Source organism: Colobus angolensis, unplaced genomic scaffold (genome assembly GCF_000951035.1).
Source record: "Colobus angolensis palliatus isolate OR3802 unplaced genomic scaffold, Cang.pa_1.0 Scaffold14, whole genome shotgun sequence".
Lineage (NCBI taxonomy): Eukaryota > Metazoa > Chordata > Mammalia > Primates > Cercopithecidae > Colobus > Colobus angolensis.
This window is the reverse complement of record NW_012114488.1, coordinates 20,736,881-20,745,947: the sequence shown is the minus strand read 5'-3', so window position 1 is coordinate 20,745,947 and position 9,067 is coordinate 20,736,881. Positions and strand designations below refer to the sequence as shown.

The 9,067-nt window shown below is 36.5% G+C and overlaps 1 pseudogene across 1 annotated transcript; it reads left to right on the top strand.

Annotated features, from left to right (window-relative positions):
• The first annotated feature begins 7,401 nt into the window (after positions 1 to 7,401).
• Positions 7,402 to 8,073, top strand: LOC105506762 (annotated as a pseudogene). The gene has a single exon (XR_001000991.1). The product of XR_001000991.1 is annotated as a replication protein A 14 kDa subunit pseudogene (transcript).
• Positions 8,074 to 9,067: the final 994 nt, after the last annotated feature.

Here is a 9,067-nt window from a genome sequence, read left to right as displayed (position 1 = left end):
GGGCGGTTGATGGGACTGGGTGCCACAGAGCAGGGGGTGGTGCTCCTCGGGGAGGCCGCCTGGGAGCCCGGCCGCTGCTCCGTGTGCCAACCTACCGAGCTGGCGCACACACCCGCCGGAACTCGCGATGGCCCTCCAGCGCTGCACGCGCCCGGGTTCCCGCCTGCGCCTCTCCCTCCACACCTCCCGGCAAGCAGAGGGAGGCGGCTCCAGCCTCCGCCAGCTCAGAGAGATGCTCCCACGGTGCCCTGGCAGGCTGAAGGGCTCCTCAAGCTCTGCCAGAGTGGACGTCTGGGCCGAGGAGGCGCCCAGAGGTAGGGCTGCTAGCACGTTGCCACCTCTCATTAGAGCACAGCAAAGGCGGGAAGGGTGGTCCTGGCGGAAAAGACAATTGCAGAGCAGGTAATCAAGGGAATAGATGTGAATTACAGATTAGGGCTAATGGGAAGGTTATCTACGCTGACTAGGGAGAGTGAGAGGTACAAAGAACGAGGAAGTTAGGCTTGAAAATAGAGAACAAAGAAGAAGGAAGCTGAGCAATCCCTCTCTTTGAAGAGAAACTTACTGTACCTAACATAAATGATGTGAGTTAAAGGTTCAGCTTCATTCTTTTGTATGTGGCTATCCAGTTGGCTAGTGATTAATTTTCACACTAAGTTTGCACGTCAGTTTGTGTAGGTGAATTATGGAGAATACAGAAGATTCTGTATTATTTTGTATCTACATTTTACTCTCTATTATGTTGGCTGGAATACGACAAAAGTATTTCATTTAGTAAATAAAATATTATGCAATGTCGTAATGCATTAAAGAAGAATGATTATTGGTATATATCATACCCTATGTCATATGGAAAAATGTTTAAAAATATATATGCACACACACAGACACACACACACACATATATATATTACACTAATAATATACCTTTTCTTGATTTCTTAGGTTGCATCAGTTATTTTAATAAAATAGAAAATAATAATGTTAAAGTATAGACTTTATAGCTACAAAAAACTTAGATTTACATTTTCCAGTGATCCTCAAAACAATTTCATAGGTACCATTCTGGATAGGTATTATATCTATTTTATATATTAACAAATGAATGGGAAAAATTGCCTCAGGTCTAAACAAGAAAATGGAATAATAAAAAATAAAATAAACATCTCTCCTGATTCTTAGCTTAAATTCATGTTCCATCCATGCCATCTTAATGCTTTTCCCTCGAATTTGGTCTTTTAGTAATTTGGTAGTCTACCTAATAGGAGTATCTTCAAAACCAATCTTTCCTACAAAGCTAGAAGAATTTGCAGGTCAAATCAAATCAAAAGCATCAGTGTAATACAGTTGTGTCAGATATAAGATTTTTTTTTCTTTTTTCTAACTGGTATTTCTCCCTGGCAGAGAATTAAATTTTTTAATATTTTGCTTATCATAAAAACATGCTAGCTGCTATTTAGTATCCTAAAAGTTAATATATTTTAGAAGGCTCTGATGAGTATTTGTTTTAGGTGATTGATTGTTGGGAAAAGCAGATGGAGATATTTTATATCTTCAAGAAGAAAAGATAAGTATTTTAAAGAGCTTAATAAAACTTAATGCACAGTTTCCTTTTTCAATAATTACTTTAAAAGGAAGCCAAAAGAATGTAGAATGGACAATCACTATAAGAACATAAATTTGATTATCGAGAGAGTTATTTTCCATGTGTTAAGACGTTAGAAAAGTATTCACAAGTATTCAGTGGCTCAGAATGTGTATCATCTACACAAAAACTGCCGCCCCCAAAAAAATTACATGACAGTGTAATTTAGCCAATTGAAGAATGAGCAAACAAAAGGAACTAAATAATGGAGGAAAGGTGATATAAAAATTATTGTGATATTCACTCAATGGTTTTAAATAGGATCAACTCTATGAAATTTTATACATATGGTTATAAAACAAGTCAAATGTCTTAATAAACCTTAAAAGAACATATGCATAATATAAAAAAATTAAAATAATAAACTCGTTTACAAATTCTGATGCAAGTGTAGAAAATTGAAATGGAAGGGATGAGGATGAGGAAAAAAAGTTTGTGTTAGTTTTCTCATCTTCCTTGAAGAGAATTGGATAGATACACTCTTTCAAGTTTTGCCATTGTTATTTATAACATATGTGTTCACATATTTTTTAGACCCTCAAATGTAACCAACAGTAGGATTTAAAACATAAAATATATCTTTCAAATGAGTAGAAGTGAGATGTGGAAAGACAAAGCTCATATAACAAAATATACAAACCAAAGGAACGAAAAAGAAAGAAGAACCTGTAATTATGAAAGTTAGCAAGCTACTTTTCATGGGTCAAATCTGGCCCACCACCTCTTTTTGTAAATAATGTTTTATAGGAACTACACTCATTAATTCACAAATTGTCTATGACTGTTATCATGCTATAATGGCAGAGGTGAATAATTGTGGCAGAGACTATAAGGCCCACAAAACCTAAACATTTACAACCTGGTAATATTTTATAAAATAATTCTCAGAAAAGTTTTGTCAGTTACTGATCTATGATAATAAATATATATAGGATTGCTTCATTTAAATAGCTCAAGTTAACAGGGTAAGAGGAGAAAAGGTAAATAAAAACAATAATGTTATACATATCTTGAAAGGACCTTCACAAAATGTGTTTAGAATAACTAGGTAATGCTAATTCCTCAGGTCCCTTCCTTTTCAGGCAGTTGAATGATGAGCGTTTCACGGAGCTTGTGCTATTTTTGTTGGATTTTTGAGTCATAATTATGGGTTTTCTAAGCAGAAGACAGAGAAGTCATCCCAGGCAGAGAAAATAGCATGTGGAGCCATGAAGGTGGGAAATAGATGAATATTTCAGGGGCAACAAAAAGGGATCATAACAAAAGAAAATGACTCTGCAGGTCTTTGCAATGATTATTCTTTCCTCTTGGTTCTTTCTAAAGAATTTGCCACTTTCTGATATGATCTTACATGCTTATTAATATAGTCAACTCCATCCTCCAGAAGATAAGCATAGTAAGTATTTGTTGAATGAATGAATGAATGAGTGAATGAATGACCACATTAATTTGTCGTGTGGTCCAGTAAGCATAAAAGCTGCTGGGGAGTTCCAGAGGTCAAACAGCATCACTACCCAGTCACACTGATTTAATCACTTCGGTGTTATTGCCATACTGAATACATTTCCTCTGAGCCATGCTTGTTCTACTTTTCCTAGTCTGCAGATTATTTCCTTTAATAAAGATGATAAAAGCAAAAAAGGAGTTGACTAATCAGCTTCCTCTCAGAAAGTTACAAGCATGATAACACCCCCTTTTGACCAAAGTAATTTTTCTTCTAGCTACAAACATAGTTAAAAAGACTTTTTCTACAGTTTTGTCTGGCTTTGTTCAGAGTCAAACCTGCCCTAGCCGCTTACTCAGCTGCTCAGATCTCTGTGGTCAATCGTTTCAGCCTTAGCCTGTGGCTGATAAGAGCAGAGTGAGAGGTCCAAAGTGTCAGTGGTCTACTTAACTTTTGTCTGTTACATACCCACAAACTCTAGTTATAAGACAGTCCTTAGTAATGCAGGTCTCTCAGCATGAAAGACCAGGTGAGTCGGTGGACAAACTTTTGCTAATTTATCCTTAAGCTGAAAATGACAACTTTCTGCACAGGCCCTATCATTGATTGACAAGTGATATTTTACCTTTTTTTTAAAGCAGCCATCATAAATTATTGTTACTTTGATACTTACACGTATTAGCTTAAAAGATAGTATTTTCTTTTACAAACAATATAACTATATGCTTTATATAATTGATTGGTAAGTTACCTTGTTTGGTCTTTTATGACTTCTTAGGAATCAAGTAATTTGAGTAGGAATAACAGTTTATGTGTAGATGTATTCCTAACTTTAGATGAAATGTTAAATGCATATTTACCCTTTATATAATAAAATTGTCTCTTTTATATAATCTTACTTTTATCAAGAGAGACGCGGTGGCTCAAGCCTGTAATCCCAGCACTTTGGGAGGCCGAGACGGGCGGATCTCGAGGTCAGGAGATCGAGACCATCCTGGCTAACACGGTGAACCCCGTCTCTACTAAAAAATACAAAAAACTAGCCGGGCGAGGTGGCGGCGCCTGTAGTCCCAGCTACTCGGAGGCTGAGGCAGGAGAATGGCGTAAACCCGGGAGGCGGAGCTTGCAGTGAGCTGAGATCCGGCCACTGCACTCCAGCCCAGGTGACAGAGCGAGACTCCGTCTCAAAAAGAAAAAAAAAAAAAAAAGAGATTTTCCTTAGTTCTATCTGCTTGCTAATATTACCTAACAAAATTAGTTATAATTTTCTTATGCAATTATCAGGTGATGTTCCTCTGTTAGACAGGAACTCTTTTTGTTTCCAAGCCTTTCAAAAAAAAAAAAAAAAAGTGACAATTCTTGTAAAACAGCCAGACACATGGTTTGTGATTTTCATTTTCAAATAAGATTGCTCCTTCTAAAAAGAAAGGAATCAAATTCCATTTCAAATTACATTACTGCCTCTATTCGAGTATGGTTGGTTACTCACCCACGCAAACCTGCAGGTTTATGCCAGATGAAACAATTCTGAATGTAGGATTTTCAAGATTTATAGAGGTAAACCAATTGTTAGGGAGGTGTTTTGCCTTGAGATTATCCAAAGCTTCAGGGGAGAAAAAAATATGATAATAGGGTTTAGTATTTTAAATCCAGAATGAAAATACCTCAAAATAAACCAGGATGCTTTGCTGAGACTTTTCGTATCCTTATACCTCTGAGAAAATGAGAGAATTGTGGATACTGTGAAAAAGATGAGACAGAAATTAAAAGACAAAAAAGATTTGGGTGAATATAAATCAGTACCTAAACCTTCCTATCCCTACAGAAATGTGTCATCTTAGGGTGTTTTTCTCTATCTTGATGCCTCTATCACTTAGGATTCAAGCTTGTTAAAGAAGCTGTTACTGAGAATTTTTACAGAATTTTACAACAGTGCCCTAGAAGCCATTCTAAGCTTGTTTTCGGTAGTCCTTGGTGGGGGAAATATGCTTGCAAATGAATGAGCACTGAATTGGTTGCATATTTTGTCTAATAAAAATTAGTTTATTGAAATTTCCACATTTATTAAGTGTTTCTGCCCACTTAGGCTTGGGGCTCTGGCACATACCCACCCTCCAAGGTACACAGACATGGAACTGCCCATGATCCTGTCCCTGAGAAGTTTCCCATCAACTCTGGGGTTATCTCATGAGTCTAGGGAGGTACAGACTCTGTCTACACATTCCCAGACCCTACATTTATTTCTACAAAATTTCTCAAACTTTTTTCGAGGCTCATAGACCTGTTGTTACTGCCTGTTTTCTAGTTTAAAATGAATCTTCTGACTGAATTGGAATACAAAGCAAACTAGTTTCAGAGACCAACAGGCCATTCTGAGTTATGAATGATAGGCTGATATTTTGAAACTCTTGTTTCCTAAAGATGACTTTCTGCAGGAAAAGGGCTTTGAAAACAAAATCATATATGTTCCAATGAGAGTCCAGTTTTTTCCAAAAGGCTTTTTGCAGAATCTATATATTAAACACCTTTTGCACATTTTTTTTTAACACACCACGAAATTCAATGTTTGAAACAGAACAGTTGTTTATTATTTGTCAGTAGTCATTGGGATTTTATGGCTTCATGCTCTTATGTTCTTTTCTTTTTTTTTTTAAATAATGATCATTTTAATTAAGCAAAGTTGGCAGAATATAACCTAGATGTCAATTTTTAAATTAAATATAAATTTTTTGTTAAAATATTCACAGCAGCTGGGCATGGTGGCTCATGCCTGTAATCCCAGCACTTTGGGAGGCCGAGGCAGGGGGATCACAAGGTCAGGAGATCAGGACCACCCTGGTTAACACGGTAAAACCCCGTCTTTACTAAAAATACAAAAAATTAGCCAGGCGTGGTGGCGGGCGCCTGTAGTCTTAGCTACTCAGGAGGCTGAGGCAGGAGAATGGCGTGAACCCGGGAGGCGGAGCTTGCAGTGAGCCGAGATAATGCCACTGCACTCCAGTCTCATATACATACGTATATATATATATATATATATATTATTCATTCATAGCAGATCAACAATTCATTTCATTAGTAGATTACTTTAAAGTATGTCAGGGAATTCTCTAGAGGATTCACTTTGTACAAAGGTATTTCAGAGGTAGACCTTCTGGGGGAAATTAAGAGTTTTTGTTTATTTGTTTTTAAATAAGACATTATTATTCCTGGATCTACCACACGATCCCATTAATTGTTAGAAATTTTCATCCTGAAATTTGATATCCTCATAATTAGTTTTATTTATTCATTTGTTTGAATGTGCAGAATTAGAAAGATTTTATTCTGGACACGTGTTTGCTTAATACATTATAGAATAGTCTCTAAATACAGGGAGAAACTGAGATAAAAGGCACTTTATAAAATCAAACTATTTTCATATACTGTTATCATATGAAAGAAAATGAGAACTATTCCATGAACAAAGACTCTGCAGTCATTTTCTTACATAGTTTCAGGACCCTGTTTACACCTACACAGCTTACACCGGATGATATTGTTTCTCTGTTCAGTGTGAAGTAATTATGTTGCAGTTTCATTCCTATGAGATATTTCCAGATGCCATCAAGATAACAGAACTAAAGTCACATCACCACAAGCAGCAGACAAAGGCAAACAGTTCATCAAACCGTGACTGTGATTAGCCAGAGAAAAAGTGACAGTTACTAGCAGTTCTGCAGCACCTGCATTTCTTCAGAATCTTTAGCTCTGGAGCAACTATGGTTGGCTCAGCAAATTCCAATATTGCAATTAGGAAATAAAGCATTTCATAGAAGAAGATTAAAAGAGGCACAAAATGCAGACTGCAAGAAAAACAGTGTTTAAAAAATTATACAAACTTGTAATTTTTTATATAAAATGGGGGAATGTCTATAATAAGCTCAGGAAATTATCTTTAAACTGGGAGAACGACAAGAATTTGAAAGCCACAGTCAGGCTGACAAGACTGCAAAATGAACTGCCAGAAAGGAAGAGATGTGGGGGTTCCTATAAGGCATCTGAAGAACGTTAATGTGGATTAAAATTTTATTAACATAAAGAAATAACCACTCAGGCTTGAAAAATGAATATTGCCCTTTCACTGTTTCTAATAATTATGTCATCTAGCAGCAGGCAGTTGCTAGTTTGCATTACACACATGCGACATTGTAATGCTTATGATCTTTATGTCCTAAAATGTGAAAACTAGAATGTACAGGTGTTCATTGCAAGTTTTGCATGGAAGATTTTGGCGGTCACCATAGAACTCTTAAGAAATTGAAATGATCGGATGCAGTCTTGGACCATAATCATGGTGGACACGATGGAGTTACCGAGGTCGCGCATCAACGCTGGCATGCTAGCTCAGTTCATCGACAAGCCTGTCTGCTTCGTAGGGAGGCTGGAAAAGATTCATCCCACTGGAAAAATGTTTATTCTTTCAGATGGAGAAGGAAAAAATGGAACCATCGAGTTGATGGAACCCCTTGATGAAGAAATCTCTGGAATTATGGAAGTGGTTGGAAAAGTAACCACCAAGGCCACCATCTTGTGTACATCTTATGTCCAATTTAAAGAAGATAACCATCCTTTTGATCTTGGACTTTACAATGAAGCTGTGAAAATTATCCATGAGTTCCCTCAGTTTTATCCTTTAGGGATTGTGCAAAATGATTGATCGTGAAGGATTTTCATATAATTGCAAATGAGCTACATTAAAGACTATTAAAGGAAGCCCCTCTTGTTTGAGGGAGAGATTTCTGTGCTTTCTCATATTTAATTTACTCTTTTTAAGATATTCCAACCTAGAGTTTTTGATGGAACTGATGTATTGACAGTTCTCGCCTAAGTCCTTTTATAAAGAATTGCTACTCCAATATATGGTCAGATTAGATGCAAGAACAAAGCAGTTGTCTGAGTTTAGGTTTCTATTTTATTAATAAAAACTAAAATGGTACATACAAAAAAAAAAGAAATTGAAATGATCAAGGCTTTGATGAAGAATTGAAGTAATAGATTATCTTTGTGCATATTTGAACAGAGGAATCTAGGAGACCAACAAATTCGTAAAAATGTAAATCAAAGTCTATGATGCAGGGTTCTCTACTACAAGAGCACCTATGTTTTAAGAAGCTTCATTCATTTATAAATGAACATTCTGAATTTTAATATAGACTCAAGTTTTAGACACTGAGTTGGCTTGACAAAAGAATTCAGCTACTCCACCACCCTGATCTGCCAGCGACAGGCATTTGACAGAGTTTCTGGCCCTTAAAGGGTTTCAAAATAGAGTAAACATTTAGCACAAAACAGCACCTATGATGCCGCTGGTATCTTAGGGGTGCACAGAGCTGTGGATCTTAGGCCTAGAGTTTGGCAAGTCTAGCAATAATTTTCTTAGAAATAGAGACTCGGACAGTCTAGTCCCTATCTAGACTCTGGGTAACTTCTGAGAATTGAGGGGTTCAACAGCTGATTCTAGAGTCATGAAGCTTGGAGTGCCTCCCAAAAAACTGAAGTTCAGCTCATCCACCAGAGTATCTTGGGTTTCTCAGATCATACTTGCTTACAAGTTTATTATAATCAATAAATATTTGTGGGAAACAATGTTATGAACAAAGCATATGTTTGACACTGTAAAAGATTCCGGGAATTGCATATATTGGCATGATTATTTTCAAATATTTCTTACAATTACAACTTTTCATCATTAAGTAAATACTAAAGAAAGGAAAATGTTATTTCATGTTACTCATTACAGTGAGCAATGGTTCTCACATATATTTTATATTCAGGTTAACCTTTTAACTCATTTAAATATTTAATTAAATACCTAATTGCACAGAATATTGTACCAAATTTTGTACAAGTTGAATTTAATGACCATCCACTATGAACTGGTCATCTCAAAATACTCTGCAGTGGATCATATTATTAAGTTCCCAGGGGGCTGGGTGCAG